Here is a 17,935-nt window from a genome sequence, read left to right on the forward strand (position 1 = left end):
CAGAGTGTAAGTACATGATAAGTGCTATGGAAGTTAAAAGTAAGATATTGAGGGTAGAGAATTTAGGAGCAATAGTCTTAATTCTAAACATAGAGGTTAGGGACATTCTAATGAAGACAGTGGCATATTATTAAAGCCCCAATATTAGTAAAGCAAGCAGTCAAGACACCTGGGGAAAGAGCTTTCCAGGCAGACAACAGAAAAATGACAATTCTGTCAGGCAAGATCTTGCCTAGAATATTGGAGGTACAACAACAACAAATGTGTGTATAGCAGAGTTGTTGTTCAATTGCCCAGTCGTCTCTGACCCTTTGTGACTCTATGTACTATCGTATGTCAGGGTTCGCTGTCCTTCAATATTTCCTGGCGTTTGCTTAAACTCATGTCCATTGAGTTGGTGTTGCCTTCCAATCATCTCATCTTCTGTCATCCCCTTCTCCTCCTGCCTTCAATCTTCACCTGCATCAGGGTCTTTTACAATGAGTCCGTTCTTCGCATCATGTGGCCAAAGTATTGGAGCTTCAGTTTCAGCATCAGTGCTGCCAATGAATATTCAGGGTTGATTTCCTGTAGGATTGACTGGTTTGATCTCCTTGCTGTCCAAGGGATTCTCAAGAGTCTTCTCCAGCACCACACTTTTATGGCATCAATTCTTAGGTGCTCAGCCTTTTTTATTGTCCAGTTCTCACATCCTTACACGACTACAGGAAAACCCATAACTTTGACTATATGGACCTTTGCAGGCAAAGTAATGTCTCTACAGCAGAGAGAACCAAGCAAAAATTAGTGAGAAATGAGATCATGGATAAGATGGGAACCAAACTATTAAGGACCAAACAGGTCATTGTAACACTTTTGGCTTTTACTCAGAGTGACATGCTGTATGAGATTCTTAGGGCCACAAAAGAAAGTACCACAAGCTGGGTAGATTAAAACAGCTTACATTTATTCTGTCACAATTCTAGTGATCAGAAGTGTGAAATTAAGATTTCAGCAGTGACATTCTCCTTCTACTGTCTCTTGGGGAGGTTTTCTTCCTTGATTTTTCCTAACTGCTGGTGGTGATCTAAGAACCTTGGCATTTCTTGGCCCTTATCTGGATTACTTCAGTTTCTGCCTCTGTCATCACATTACATTCTTCCTGTGTGTGTGTGTCTCTCTTTCGTGCTTATAAAGACACCAGTTGTATTTGTTATCCTCTCTTATAATAAGGATCACTCATATTCAGTTCAGTTCAGTTTAGCTCAGTCGCTCAGTCATGTCCAACTCTTTGCGACCCCATGGACTGCAGCACACCAGGCCGCCCTGACCATCACCAACTCCCAGAGTTTACTCAGACTTGTGTCCATTGAGTCGGTGATGCCATCCAACCATCTCGTCCTCTGTTGTCCCCTTTTCCTCTGCCTTCAATCTTTCCCAGCATCAGGGCCTTTTCCGATGAGTGAGCTCTTCACATCAGGTGGCCAAAGTATGGAGTTTCAGCTTTAGCATCATTCCTTCCAAAGAAATCCCAGGGCTGATCTCCTTTAGAATGGACTGGTTGGATCTCCTTGCAGTCCAAGGGACTCTCAAGAGTCTTCTCCAACACCACAGTTCAAAAGCATCAATTCTTCAGTGCTTAGCTTTCTTCACAGTCCAACTCTCACATCCATATGTGACCACTGGAAAAACCATAGCTTTGACTAGATGGACCTTTGTTAGTAAAGTAATGTCTCTGCTTTTTTAATATGCTGTCCAGGTTGGCTCTCATATTGGCTATATTTTAACATAATGGAAATAGATCATTACAGATGTAATTAGCTTTGTTAATATGACATAGCTAAATTAACAAAGTGCGTCTATAATGACATATTTACAAATAAGTTTATTTTCAGAGGGACTAGAGAGTTAGCAATTCAATTTCTAGGGATACAATTCAACCCATTACACACAGGAAGCAAGAGAATTTTTTTGTAGAAACTACACGATCTATGATTTTAAACACTGTCTTTTTAGCTACTATGTTTAGAGACTGCATATGTGTATGTGTGTACACGTGTGTGTTTGCATGCACGGGGATGTGCTCAGTTGCATCCAACGCTTTGCAAGCCCAAGGACTGCAGCTCACCAGGTTTCCCTGTACATGGAATTATCCAGGAAAGAATCCTGGAGTGGGTAGCCATTCCCTTCTCCAGAGGATCTTCCCAACCCAGGGATTGAATCCAGGTCTCCTGCATTGCAGGCAGATTCTTTACCCCTGAGCCACCACGGAAACCCTTGGAAGCAGGGAGACCAGTGAGGAGATGATGATAATTATTAACAGTGTTGGCCCAAGGTGGGAATAGTTGAGATGATGTAGAAGTGGTAGAATTTAGATATAATTTCAGAGTTAAAGTTGATGGGATTTACAAATAATTTCAGTCTAAGTTTGAAATACATCAGTATAAATAATTTCAACATTTTTGAGATAAATAGAAACATGAAATTGTTAACTTGAGGAGAAGATTAAACAATAGAACCTAGGAGGATAACATAAAGAATTCAACTGAACACAATAAATTTGAGAAATGCTTTAAACAGGTTGCCTGAAAAGTTTTGGTTTATACCTGTTGCCTGTATCGAGTATAACGCAGCATGTCTCTTGGCATTTTATATCTTAACAAAACAGTTCTATTTTAACAAAAGGTTCATATTAGTAGTAATAGTTTACTGTGGCTGCTACAACAAACTTCCAAACAAAACAAAACTGTGGCTTAAACCAACAAAGTTTATTCTTTCAGAGTTCTGGAGGTCAGGGTCGATTCTTAAAGTTCTGAGGAAGAATTCTTTCCATGCCACTCTTCTAGGGTCAGGTGGTTCCCAATAATCCTTGGCATTCCTTGACTTACAGATGCATCACTTCAAACTCTGCCTCCGTATTCACATGGCTTTTTACTCTGTGTATTCCCACCAGGGAAGCCCCTGGTGGTGGTAGGAGAGATGTTTAATACCAGCTGCAAAATACTATGGCCTTGATTGTGCTTGCAAGTTGCACAAAACCCCAGGCCTAAGGTAAGCCAAATTAGTGGAAACTTACAACAAATATAAGCTAGGCATATGGGAAATGTGGACAAAAAATAGCTGAGAAGTCCTGCCAGAGAGTATCAAGACAGTAGTCTGGACACTCTTGCTGTAGTCATTTTAGCACTGAATTTATAGTATAGCTATAAAAAACTTTTTTTTTTTCATTTTATTGTTCAGTAATGCAATAAACACTTTGACAGTAATAAGGTCAAATAAATGAAAATGATTATTTAATTAACATTTAATACTGAAAGTTTGTTTTTTAAGAAAGTTGGTAATGAATGTGTACTTATACAATATAGTTGGCCTTTTCTCATCTACTATTTTGGTGCTATAGAATGAACTCTGTTCCCTCCAAATTCGTATGTTGAAATTCTAATCCCCAATGAGAATAAAGATATAACCTTTAGGGAAGTAAATGAGGTCATAACAGTGAGGTCCGAATCCAATAGGACTGGGGACTTCATAAGAAGAGAAAGTGCAGTCCCAACTTCCCCATAAGGGCCATGCAAGAGCACAAGAATAGCTATCTGAAATCCAAAGGGGAGTCCTCACCAGAAATCAGCCATGCTGGCCCTCTGATCTTGGACGTCCTAGCTTCTAGGATAGTAAAAAATACATTTCCTCGTTTGAGTCACCCAGTCTATGGTATTGCTATGACAGCCTGAGTGGACTGACAGTGTGCCAAAGTGGTTCTGCTGACGACATGTAAATCAGAAGACAAAAATCTAGGTCAAATATGCATAGTTATTTTAAAAGATTTGCTTGATGATAAGGATTTAATGCATGTTTAAGCACTTTCTGGTGTTTGACTTTTCATTTGGATGAGGTTTTTTTTTTTTTTTTTAGATGGAATTTCTCTTCTAAAACAATTTCACTCATTTATAATTTTGAGTTTTTTTGTGCACATGTGAAAAATGAAGTGATACCTCCATTGACAGAAGCATTCCACAGTTAGAGGATACTAGTTTTATATCAAAGACTTTAAATACTTCAGATAGAAAAATCATTAATTTTAATAACGCTTGACATTTATATTCAAATTCATAAAAGTCAAAATGTTGACAATGTATAGTGATCAGATGGAATGACAAAATTGTGGCTATGGTTTATTGTAAATTCAACTGAATGGTTCAACATTTAAAATAGAATGAATTGATACTAGGAAAAGAAATTTTGCTGCAGAAAATCCAAGAGATTAAAAATTGTGAAAGTTACTAAATTGAAAAGTTTGAAATGCATTTACCTATACAGGGAGAAGGCAATGGCACTCCACTCCAGTACTCTTGCCTGGAAAATCCCATGGATGGATTTTCTCATAGGCTGCAGTCCATGGGGTCGCTAAGAGTCGGACACGACTGAGCGACTTCAGTTTCACTTTTCTCTTTTGATGCACTGGAGAAGGAAATGGCAACCCACTCCAGTATTCTTGCCTGGAGAATCCCAGGGACGACGGAGCCTGGTGGGCTGCCGTCTATGGGGTTGCACAGAGTCGGACACGACTGAAGCGACTTAGCATAGCATAGTATACAGGGCTTCCCTGGTATCTCAGCTGGTAAAGAATCTGCCTGCAATGCAGGAGACCCCGGTTTGATTCCTTGGTCGGGAAGTTCCCCTGAGAAGGGATAGGCTTCCCACTCCAATATTCTGGGGTTTCCCTGTTGGTTCAATTGGTAAAGAATCCCCATGCATTGCGAGAAACCTCGGTTCTATCCCTGGGTTGGGAAGATCCTCTGGAGGAGGGCATGACAATCCACTCCAGTATTCTTTCCTGGAGAGTTCCCATGAACAGAGGAGCCTGGCAGGCTACAGTCCATGGGGTTGCAGAGTCAGACACAACTGAGCGACTAAGCACACACACACACACACACACACACACACACACAAACATGGTACATGGGGGTTCCCTGGTGACTCAGCCGTAAAGAGTCCACCTGTAATGCAGGAGATGCAGGTTCAATCCCAGGGTCAGGAATATCTCCTGGAGAAGGAAATGGCAAGCCACTCAAATACTCCTGCCTGCGAAATCCCATGGGCAGAGGAGGCTAGCAAGCTACAGTCCATGGGGTCGCAAAAGGGTCAGACTAAACAACAAGAAGAAATACATGCTACAAATCACATAGTAAATTGATGGTAATTCAAATATTTTGTGTCAGAACTGGTGTTAAATACAAAAAATGTCTCCAAGTAAAACAGTGCTTAATTTGTGTTCATGTGGAGATATTTGAGTCTTTGAAGAATTATTTTGTAAACGAACAAAAATGCCCTTTAGTCGTATTGAATGCTTTTGTAAAGAAGTCCCCTAAATTTTGTGTGTATTTTATCCTCTTATTTTTAGCACTATTTTAAATTTCAGAAGTCCCAGTTAAGATAACTTATGTGAACACTAACGTTAGACATCCGACTGAATGTTTCAAGAAAGCAGTCAGACAGGTGTGTAGGGAATGCAGGAGAGAGGTCTAGGCCATCAGTATATAGATGGAAATTTAAGCCATAAAATAGGACTTTTTCTTCTACTCTGAATGGATAAATCACCAATCTTTATATGTACAATTATAGGCAGTAAAGAATCTGCCTGCAATGCGGGGCATCTGGGTTTGATCCCTGGGTTGGGAAGATCCCTTGGAGAAGGGGATTGCAGCCCACTCCAGTATTCTTGCCTGCAGAATTCCATGGACTAAGGAGCCTGGTGTGTTACAGTCCATGAGACCACAAAGAGTCAGACATGATGAGCAACTAACACCCATGTAATCCTCATTTAACTGTGTATTAAAAACTACTTGTCAATCTGAATGCCTTTATACTAACTCCTTTCTGGAGTGTTGTGTTTTCTAGAGTATTGTTTTTTCATAATAGATTTTCACTTAACCTAGATTAATAGAGCTGTGAATACAGACACAAATATCTAGTACAATAAAATTATGTAACATTCATTTCATATTTTCTCATACTTAATGGGAATTAAAGAGTGGCAATTGCATGTATTATTTTTATGGTTGCATTCTCTAAGCAGTTTAGAATAAATATTAACAGTTTTAACAAAAATTTTGTATTTCATTGCAAGGAAAAGGCTGAGCATATAAGAGGTTTATACCCAGATTTCTATCTGCTTGGTGGTACAAATAAAAAACTTTATCTGAATATTCTGTCAGAAACTCAAAACCAAATGTAGAAAAAGCTAATTACAGTTTCTTGGCCCTTCTAATTATTCTCCAAATCTTCCTTTCTCTTACATTTCTGTTTCTACTTTGGAATCTCCAGTTTTGAATGATCTTAGCTTTAAAATAATAGAATCACTTCAGATACTCTTCATTTTTTCCTAAATGATTCTAGATATCCAGCCTTGCAGTGTACCACAGCAGTAACTCTTATATCCAAGTCTCCCCTCTCTACCCTTTCTGTCCTCAGTTTGTTCTGGCATCCATTTTACATATACTGAATGATTAAAATATGTTGCTAAGTAGTATCTCTGCTTCTGATCTGTCCTACACCCAAAACTTCTTACACAGTGCTATCAGTTTAAACTCTCATAAGAATACCCAAAATATTCTGATAATTACATAATCAGATCACCTAACAACATTTTATGTCTTATGGTCTCTGAAGAAATTTATATTCCTTGAATTATCAATTGAATTTTATTCTAGTTTCTGCTGCTGCTGCTAAGTCACTTCAGTCGTGTCCAACTCTGTGTGACCCCCTAGACAGCAGCCCACCAGGCTCCCCCGTCCCTGAGATTCTCCAGGCAAGAATACTGGAGTGGGTTGCCATTTCCTTCCCCAATGCATGAAAGTGAAAAGTAAAGTGAAGTCGCTCAGTCGTGTCCGACTCTTCGAGACCCCATGGACTGCAGCCCACCAGGCTCCTCTGCCCATGGGATTTTCCAGGCAAGAGTACTGGAGTGGGGTGCCATTGCCTTCTCCATTCTAGTTTCTAATTCTACCTTTTACTATTCTATTTTACACAGTATGGTCTAACCAAACCACTTCTTCCCACATATAATGCACATTTTTTCTCCTCAATTTCATTCCTGAAAAGTTTTTTTCATGCCCACTTCCTCCTTTTCTCACTTTTGCATGTTATAAAGTATGTAATTCGAATGTCACCTGGCCTCAGAATGTCTTGTATAAAATTGAGCCGCTGAGTTATTTTTGTACTTAGTTCTGAATGTTTATTTTTATAAAATCAATTTATATATATGAGCTATATAAGTTCATATAACTTTACGTAACTTACTAGAGTTCAAATCTTTATTCTATTTTCCTTACAGAGCCATTTTCCCTATATATGTTTGTTTATTTTGGTGGTTATTTCCATAACTCCAAAGAACATGTTTTGTTCTTTTATCACTTTAAAAAAATCTAGATTAAAAATGGAAAATTGAAGGCAATTTTTGAAGGTTTTTACCTTCCAAAACCTACATGTTAGATAAATCTTTCTTGGCTGTTACTTGCTTTAACAAAAAGCAAGTCCCTAGATAATGGCTTTCCAGTCTGTCCACAGGCTATTGAATACTCTATTTCAAAGCAACTTCAGTACTGCCTGGCCACCTTTCCTAAGGGTTCTATTTCTTTCCTTCCTGTACTTTTAAGTGTGAGAAGAGACATTTTTTCTAGACTCCCCACAGTAGTAGTAAAAGCAAAATTTTAAATAAGATCAGAGATAACAAATTGCCTTCCAACAGATAGGATGAGAGTCAGCTATTTCTAATTATGGTTACTCTCAGATCCAGTCCCACGATTCAAAATATCTGGGAAATGCCCCTCCTAGCAGGGATGGAGGAGCCTGGTGGGCTGCCGTCTATGGGGTCGCACAAAGTCGGACACGACTGAAGAAACTTAGGGTTAGGGTTAGGGTTAGCAGCAGCCCAGCTCTTGGGCTGCCTTCTATGGTTAATGTCAGCTTACCTTTACAGACTCGGAATGCACTTAGTCTACACTGCTCAGAGTGTAGTTGCAAGAACATTCTCTAAGGCATGGAATGCCTCTCCTCTAAGGCAAGTTATACCTCCTGAAACCTTGTTTTTTCTCTTCAGATCAACAGTCTTAAGACAAATGAAAAATTAGAATATCTTCTTTCTTTAAGAAAGACCCACAGAGTGGGTCTTACAGCCTTTAAGTTGTAATCTCCAGAATATATATTATGCCTGTTATCCAAAAATTAGATTGTTCAGCTATAAATAGTACCTTATGTAAGATAACATATGTTATTATAACAATGTTAGAATTCTAACAATAGAATAACAATGTTCTACTCTAGGTTGAGCTTTTGCAATTATCAGACTCTGATTTATTAACCTTATTCAATTGAGAGTTGGGTATTTTGTTAACCCTTTCTAAAATCTTCCCAATCTCACAGGATGCTATAGACACTCACACATTTTTTAAATAATCAGGTCATAAGGAACATGCTTGGTAGAGATGAAAACCGTAATTAAAAATGAAAGTTTTGCTAAGAGAAATATTATCTGTACAAATGTAACTTTTCTTCTAAAAAGTGGCCTCCTAAGTGATCATATAGAAAATTAAGGTCTCCTGGCTTCATAACACTTTAAACAATTTCAAAACTATATCAGGTTGTTGCTGTATTCTGTATATCTTACGAAAAAGAAAACTATTTACTTAATCATTAGAGTACATTATTTGGTTCTCTATTTTGTAACTTTCTTTTTTTATTTATTTTTGGCTGTGCTGGGTCTTTATTGCTTTGTACCAGTTTTATCTAGTTGCAGTGAGCAGAGCCTGTTCTTCTTTGAGGTGCTCAGGTTTCTATTGTGGTGGCTTCTCTTGTTGCAGAGCCCAGCTTCTAGGCACTCAGGCTTCAGTAGTGGCAGCTCCTGGACTCCAGAGTGTGGGCTCAGTAGTTATGGCACATTCGTTGCTCCAAGGAATGTGGAATCTTCCGGTACTAGGGATTGAACCCGTGTCCCCTGCATTGACAGGCAGGCTCTAATCTACTGAGCCACCAGGAAAGTCTTTTTATAACTTTCTTGTTACAGTTTTAAGGCCCTTGGGACTACTACTTAGAACTTCCAGCTCAAAGGACCGAGTTCTTCCTTAACTTCTTAAAAACTTCAAAAGGAAAATTTGCTATTCTTGTGGCTGAGAAAGGCAGGTGTATAATCTGGAGTTTCCTTTATTCTTGTGTGCAGAGAGGTTGATGCTTGATGGTTGTTACCAGGTGACAGAAGACAATGGAAAAGCTACTTCTTTTTGTCCTTTTCTGTAATAAGACGCTAAAATTGTATAACAAGATGTGGCATACCGAAGTTAGGTGACACTTAAATATGTGTAATTTACCAAGGAAATGTATGATAACACATTCAGTAATGTGGACCTCTCATTCAGATCAAGGTTATAAAATATTCAGGATGTGTGTTTTGAAGAAAGAATGTAGTTAGTAAAATTACCTTAAAAGAAAATATAGTATATGGCATTTTCAAAGTTGATCACAATAATCTCAGAACATTGATATTTGTTATCTAGAAGCAAAGTCAAATTCTCTCCACTGAATCTTCAGTGTGACTCACTTGTAAGCAACAGAAAGTGGCAGAGGTGATGCTGTATATTTCTGAAGCTAGGCCAGAAAAACTAAGAAAGCTTCCACCTGTTTAGCTGGATACTTGGTTTGGATCCTAAACTACATGTATAAAATCCAACTGTATCAAGGCCACTGGAAAAAGTAAAACTAGGTGCCTGACCAAAACTTCTGTAGAGGCCATAGTTGATAGCTAGAATCAATTGCTATCCACTGACTGAAAATATCTCCAGATGATTTCGTGTCCCAGTTGTCAATCGCCTCCCACCTTCAAGAGTTCCCAGGATGGGCTTCCAGATAGCATGACTTCCAAGTCAACCCAACTATAATTCCTGATCCCCCAAGTGTGCTAGCACTGTAATGTGAATTACTTACCAGGAAGTTTAAAATGGTTTGCTACACAGCATAGGAACCACAATAGCAGAACACCACGCTGTGAGGACAAATGGGAGACAGGTGGAACATTCCTAAAGAGGCGCCTGAAATCTGAAGCATCCCTGAAGCCTGATTTGCATGTCCTGTGTTGGAGGACCCAAGGACTGACACCTGACACAGCGAGTGTGGTGGTGGCAGAGCCGAAGTTGTCCCCAGAGGGCCACAGTAGACGTTGAACACTCTCACTGAAGACAGGGGATATAGGACTGTTTTCTGTAGATCAGAGGTAGGCAAAGTGGAAGACATCTTGCATAGAGACTTTTTATGTCCTCTCGAAGATTGCCTGGGAGGGTGAGGAAACTCTGCAGTTAATGTCTGAGAGTGGAGCTGAGATCAAAGTGTCTAGCTGACGAAGAGATACCAGATACATCAAGGGATCTTTGGTTAGGAGGGCCCAGCAGGGAACTTCTGAAGAACCTTGAAAGTTGTCCAGGATAGAAGCAGTTTTAATATCTGTAAGGGCCAGAGAGTTAGAAAGTCAGAATATAATATTAGTACAGTACTATACTACACTATAGTAGTATATATTAGTATAAGAGTATGAGATAAGAAATTTCTTATTTTCTCTTCCTTTTTCTTTCCTCAAAAATTTCAGTTATATTTAGGGCAGAAATTAGAGGAAAAATAAAAAGTGAAAAAAAAAAAAAAAAAAAAAAACCCAGACCTTTTGTAGAAAAGGAGAATTGATCTAGTGGGCCTGCAGTTTAACCCATAGCACCAGCTAAAAGGCAGAGTACGTGGTCCCAGCACAGATGGGTAGCTGTAGTTGTCGGAGTCAGTGGAAGATCTGTTTTGATTCCACTTCCCCTACATTTTCTGGATATTTAATAGGATCATCATTATCAAGAGTGGGGCTGGAGAAGAATATGTATGTTTGCGGAGAAAGAGAAGCTATAAAATAATCATCAGGAAGAGTGACTAGTGTTACTGTTTGATTGTGTGATTGTGCTCGTTGTGTCTGACTCTTTGCAATCCCGTGGACTGTAGCCCGCCAGGCTCCTCCGTCCATGGGATTCTCCCAGGCAAGAATATTGGAGGGTGTTGTCATTTCCTCCTCCAGGGTATCTTCCCAGCGTAGGGATTAAACCTGCATCTCCTGCATTGCAGGTGAATTATTTCCTGCTTAGTGACTGGCATCAATATTTCATTTGAAGTTGGTGATCCAGAATTGAAAGTGATGAAGACTCAGTATGGGGATCTATTACTCTCCAGCCATTGGTTCTTGAATGGACGTATAGTTTAGAGAAACAGCTGGATTTGACAAACTTTGAAGTTTTACCAGATAAGGGTAATGTAAAAAGGGGTGATTTTGATGTGAAGGGGTGATGAAATGTAAAGCCTGGTAAAGGAAAGTAGAAGGCTAGTAGAATAAAACCTGGAGGTTCTGAGCAGTTGGAGTGGGGACAAGAGAGGAAGTGAGTTAAAAAGATAGTAGGTGGTTATCTTAATAAATCAGAGAGAAAATTGAAGCTTAAAATATGTTGATCCATTAGAAGGAAAAGATTGTACTGTATAGAATTATATGTTATATATAAATACACATTATTATATTATAATAAATTATACTATTTAATGGCACCCCACTCCAGTACTCTTGCCTGAAAAATCCCATGAATGGAGGAGTCTGGTGGGCTGCAGTCCATGGGGTCGCTGAGAGTCGGACATGACTGAGTGACTTCACTTTCGCTTTTCACTTTCATGCATTGGAGGAGGAAATGGCAACTCACTCCGGTGTTCTTGCCTGGAGAATCCCAGGGATGGTGGGGCCTGGTGGGCTGCCTTCTATGGGGTTGCACAGAGTCAGACACGACTGAAGTGACTTAGCAGCAGCATACTTATATTATTATATCGATAATGTATTATGTGTAATATTATTATGCATAATAATTATATATTAAAATAATTAGGTTAATCAGCAAATTATAAGTTACCAAGGATATATCACTCAGTTCTTTATATCACATATATCACATATTACAATTTTACACTACATTCAAAAGATATGTTTACACTTTCTGTTTGTTTTTAATGAAAATATTGTTCTACGCAACCTACCTGAATTTTTTTTTTTTTTTGAATGAGCAAATACAATGTCTGTTTTAAATGGCAGCTATTTTGACAGGTATTGAGAAGGCTAGTAATTATAAATCTTTTTAAATTCTTCAAAAATTGTTTGTTGTTTAACTGAAATGAATTCACATACTGCTCTCCATTACACACACACATTCTGATACATTCATCACCATTTAAGAAAGATGAAAAACAATCAGAGAATTAATATACAGAATTGCATTCCCTCTCTCAGTATAAATTATAATAACTACAAAAGAATATATATGCAATATTTAGTATTCTGTATTCTTTTCCAGTTCTTCTTTTTAAGTGATTTAATTTATTCACCAAAGCCTGCAATTTTCAGATTATTTATAGATACAGAAGCCATTAAGCCTTGCTGCATAAATGGTAAATAATGACACCATGAAAATAATCCTTTAATATTACTTTATGAATATGTATGATGTTATTGTGAGTAATATTCATTTCTCAAAACTTCCTATAAATGGGATAAGTACAAATAAAACAAGTGGAAGGTACCCAATCATATTGGTTTTGTATATACTTTCTATATAAACAATTTATATAAATATCCTTTTAACTTTTTGAAATTTTAGTTCTCTTGTACTTGTTTTAAAAAATAGCTTATAAATTTCTCTTTGCTACTAAGTAGTAGAAAAGAAGAAAAATCATATTGTAGTGTAGGTGAATGCTGCCAAGTGGAAATTCAACTTCTTTCTTTACAGTTTTTAGGAATAAGTTTCAGATATTTAAAAAAAAAAAAAAAGCAAGCCCAAATCTACCACCTGCTGAATTGCATACTTCAAATTTGAATGTAGTTAAATAAGAATTTTATTTTCAGTATTGCTTTCATTATTGACTTTGAATCCCAACTATACTGAGAGATTTAAAAGCATTTTTATTGTCAAAAATGTGATACTTTGTTAGACCTGGATGCATCATAAAAGCTGAATTGTTATAGTATTCCTTTATGAAAACTTGTTTTTCTCAAATTATAATTATTAGATACCTATTATAAATGCCATACATATCAAAAATGGCAAAATGATTTTAAATTTGCTCTGGAACATGGTTTATGAATTTAAATTGCCCAACTTCTGGTAGATATGGACTCTTTAACAGGAGACAATCCCCACTCAGAGTTGTCTACTTTTGTTTTTTCACTAATTATCTAAAGTGCAATAAATTTGGTAGAAATATATGGTTAAATATAGGCTTCCCTGGTGGCTCAGATGGTAAAGAATCTGCCTGCAATGTAGGAGACCTGAGTTTGATCCCTGGCTCAGAAAGATCCCCTGGAGAAGGAAATGGCAACCCACTCCAGTGTTCTTGCCTGGAGAATTCCATGGACAGAAGAGCCTGGTGAGCTACAGTCCATTGGGGTCACAAAGAGTGGGACGTGATTGAGGGACAACACTTTTATGTGGTTAGATCTGTCATATGAGTGTATGTTTCTTGGTTTATGTCTAATCACAACAAAGATTTGGAGTGATGGACATTAAAGCCCCCACGGCGTGTCACAGCTCCTGGGTCTTGGACAGACCGTGTTATAGCTCTCAGGTCTTGAATGGACCATGTTATAGCTCTAAGACAAATCAGTGTTACAGCTCACTGTTACAGCTCTATTTTATTTAGAAGATAGAAGAAAAATCCATCTTCGAGGTGTGAGGGCACGTTGATCCAAAGATGCAAAGAGAAGAGCGCCCCAGCGCGTGGGAGAGAGAGAGCGAGCTAGGTTTGGCTTCTCTGTTTATATGTTTTTCTCTCCCTGGGCCTGTCCTATGTAAATTGGGCCAGCCAGGAGTGTTGTTTGTTTTATCTGAGGTCCTCACTCTGGTCCTCGGACCTTCCTTTGTTCTATTTTCGCGGGTTTTTCCCTTCCTTGTCTTTTAGCCACTGCCATTCTGGACTCCTTTTCCCTATTCTACCTACCTAACAGACCTTATTATGGTTAATAACAATAACAATTAATGGGATATCCTTCATGAAAAAGTCTTGTATACAATTTTAGGTAAGTAATATAAATAGCTATTTTGACAAATAGTAGGATAGATTTTTAAATTATTACTTTATATAAAGAAAGGCTTTCAACAAAGCAATTACACCCCCCTTTTGAAACAAAGTAATATGATATTTTAAAAGAATATATACTTTCAACATTTTTTTCTCAATACAGTTCCTTGCTTTATTATCTTTTTCAAAAGAGTAAATTCAGTGTTTGAAATTTCAGACCCAGGGGAATGATATCTTAAAAACAAAACAAACAAAAAAAACAGCTGTTAAAAAAAACACACTCGAGTAAATGTGAATATGGGGAGAGAGAAGGACTTCCTCAGGAAAATCTAATTTTAATCTTGCTGCTGAGTCACTTCAGTCATGTCCGACTCTATGCGACCCCATAGACGGCAGCCCACCAGGATGCCCCATTCCTGGGATTCTCCAGGCAAGAACACTGGAGTGGGTTGCCATTTCCTTCTCCAATGCATGAAAGTGAAAAGTGAAAGGGAAGTCGCTAAATCGTGTCCGACCCTCAGCGACCCATGGACTGCAGCCTGCCAGGTTCCTCCATCCATGGGGTTTTCCAGGCAAGAGTCCTGAAGTAAGGTGCCATATCTTGGGCTTCAGCATTTACTTGCTTTGTAAATTTGAAAAAAGGTGCTTACTTTTTATGGAACTTTAGTTTCTCTTTTAATATGGAGAACATAATATCTAACTTAAAGGTTGTTTTGCGGATTAGAAGAAAACTGTAAAGAGTGTATGGCAGAGTCCTAGCATAGAGAAGACAGTGGGTGCTAGTGATTTCCATTTGCAGTGTTCTTGAAATTATCTCATAGATATGGCAACCTTACCTACTTCACAGCTTTACTTCACACCAAAGAGTAGGGTGAGTTAACGCTTTAAACCTGAGTGTGTGTGTGTGTGTGTGTGTGCGCACGTGCGCAGTGGTGTCTGACTCTTTGTGACCCCATGGACTGTCTATGGAATTTTCCAAACAAGAATACTAAAGTGGGTTGCCATTTCCTGGGATCTTCCCAATCCAGGGATTGAACCTGTATCTCTTGCATCTCCTGCATTGGCAGGCATATTCTTTACCACTGTGCCACCTGGGAAACCCCAAAGCCGAGTAGTGGCTGAAAAATTGCCTGTCCCTTTATTAAAAAAGGTAGGCAATCTGGCTTAATGTAATCACATTTAGGTATCATAATATCTCAATATAAAATTAATACTACGCTAGAGAGTTTAAAGTAATGGCATTAATGATGACAATTTGAAAATAAGGAAATTAGTATGGCAGGTGTGATGAAAGCTTTCAAACAATAATAGGACAGTTTCCTATTATTTCTGTATATCAGCAATTATACTGTATTGAGGCTTAATTACTGTGACATCTTGTGCTTCTCTTCCACAAAAAGGATAAAAAAAAGAGGTGATATTATCTTTTTTTACTGGAGGGGATAATAAGGCTTAGGAAAATTAAGTCACATAGCAAGGTCATTAAACTCGATAGGACTTTACTGCTTCCTCAGTTCTTTCTTTGCTTCTTTGTATCACCAGCCCTTCTCAGCCTTAGTAATAACTTAAATGACATGCAATCAGAAAGACCTTCCCTAGGAAAATAAAGTAGTTGTCTTGTATTTTTGATCACACATTAGTATTTTTCATCGTATTTATGATGTTTTATAATGGTTTCATTTACATAATTACCTACTGTGTCTTTCTGACACTCCAATGTAAATTTCCTCCGTCTGGTGGAAGACTGGTGGAAAGTTCCTAGTTTTTATCTTACTAATTATTGTATCCTCAACTTTTAAAGAGTACTTAGTATATAGTAGGTCCTCTACAAATATCTGTTTGAAAGAGAAAAGGAAGGAAAAAAGTGATTTATTTCCTTTTATTTGTTATAAAATGTAGTGGACTAAATGGTAACCCCAAACATTTTAGATTCTAACCCCTGAAAACTGTGCATGTTACCTTTCATGATAAAATTTATGCTAAATGAGCTTAGATTAGCCACGTGTGCCTTAACTGCCATCACAAGGGTTCTAATTGGAGAGGCAGAGAGAGATCAGACACCAAGGAGAAAGTGATATGAAAACAGAGACAGGGAACAAATTGATGGGGCTTCAAGCCAAGGAATGCCAGTACCGAACATAACCTGAGGAAGAGAGGAATGGATTTTCCCCTAGAACCTCCAGAGGAAGAGTGTTCCTGTCAATACCTAGATTTTGGCTTAACAAAACTGATTTTGGACTTCTGGCCTCCAGAATGCAAAACAGTAAATATCTGTAATGTTAAACTACCTACCATTTTGTGGTAATTTATTAGACCAGCCATAGGAAACTAACACATATACTATTTAAAACATAGAAAAAAATAAAAATAGTAACTTAATTCCTATATGTTCCTACCAAATATAATATTAATATTTATCATACATGATTCAGATATTTTTAGAAACAGTGAAGCTACAGTAGTACTCTTTCCATGCCACCCAAACTCCCCAAGGGTAGGCACTACCTTGAGGTAAGTGTGAATTCTTCCTATGCATGTTTTCATATTTCACTAGACATTTATGCATCTCTAATCAATATAAGATTGTGTTAAAATTTATGTCACTCTTAACTTTTACATAAATAGTGGAGTAGGAAATGTCAACCAACTCCAGTATTCTTGCTTGGAAAATTCCATGGACAGAAGAGCCTAGCAGGCTACAGTTTATGGGGTTGCAGAATCAAGACAACTGGGCAACTGAGCTCACACACACATTTATGTCTATATGCAATGTTTAGTCACTAAACATTATGTTTCTAAAAATTTTTATCTAAATGTCTATTCTTCTAGTTCACTCATTTAAAATGTAAGACCATTTTGTTTAAGACCAAACATCTATTTATTTTCTTTTAATGAATATTTATGTGGTTTCTAATTTGTTTTCATTGCAAACAATGCAATTAACATCTCTGAACAGGTTTTCTTGTATATTGTTTGAGACTTCATCTAGCAAATATTCTTAGAAATGGTCCTGTTGAGCTGTTGGAAAAGTACATATTCACCTCTATTGGCTACTGGCAAATTGCTATACAAAATGATTATACCATTATATAATTCACTGTGAGTTCATGGCTGTTTCTATTTCCACATTCTGTGTGAAATGGTATCTCAATTTTAAAAACATTTTCATTTCCCTACTTACAAATGATATTGGACTTTTGCTAATCTGATTGCTTGCTCTTTGGATTTTTGAATTTTTCAATGAATATCCTTTGGCCCTTTGTGTGTATATGTGTGTGTGTGTGTGTGTGTGTGTGTGTGCTGGGAGTGGGAGGGGGTAGATATGTTACTATTTTTAGCAGTTTTTTATATATTATGAGTAATACTTTAGTTTTATGTTCAAAATGTCTTCTACTAATCTTCTGTCTATGATTTACTTTTTATCAGGTCTTTTCTCATATGTGTTTTTTTTTTTAATTTTAATGAAGTCAAATCTACCTTTCTTGTAATTTATGAGTTGTTTTGCATGTGTGTTTCATAAAAGCTATCCCGTTATATGTTTAAAACATTAAAGCTTAGTTTTCTGCAATTAATCCCTTAAACTTTCTGGAAATTACTTTGTGAGTGACAGAGTAAATATTTCATTTATTATTTCCACATGATTAGAAAAATGTGCCTCCATATTTAACTGAATTATTGTGAATCAATTCAATGGATAATGGGCAACTAAAAATACAGGCTAAAGAAGTTTCAAAATTAAAAGAAAAATGTGGTGCCCCAAATAACTCCATAACTGTTGAGTTTAATCCTCTGCCTTTTGAAGCAATACTCTAGGACACTCCAGGCATCAGCA

This window comes from Bos indicus, chromosome 14 (genome assembly GCF_029378745.1).
Source record: "Bos indicus isolate NIAB-ARS_2022 breed Sahiwal x Tharparkar chromosome 14, NIAB-ARS_B.indTharparkar_mat_pri_1.0, whole genome shotgun sequence".
NCBI lineage: Eukaryota > Metazoa > Chordata > Mammalia > Artiodactyla > Bovidae > Bos > Bos indicus.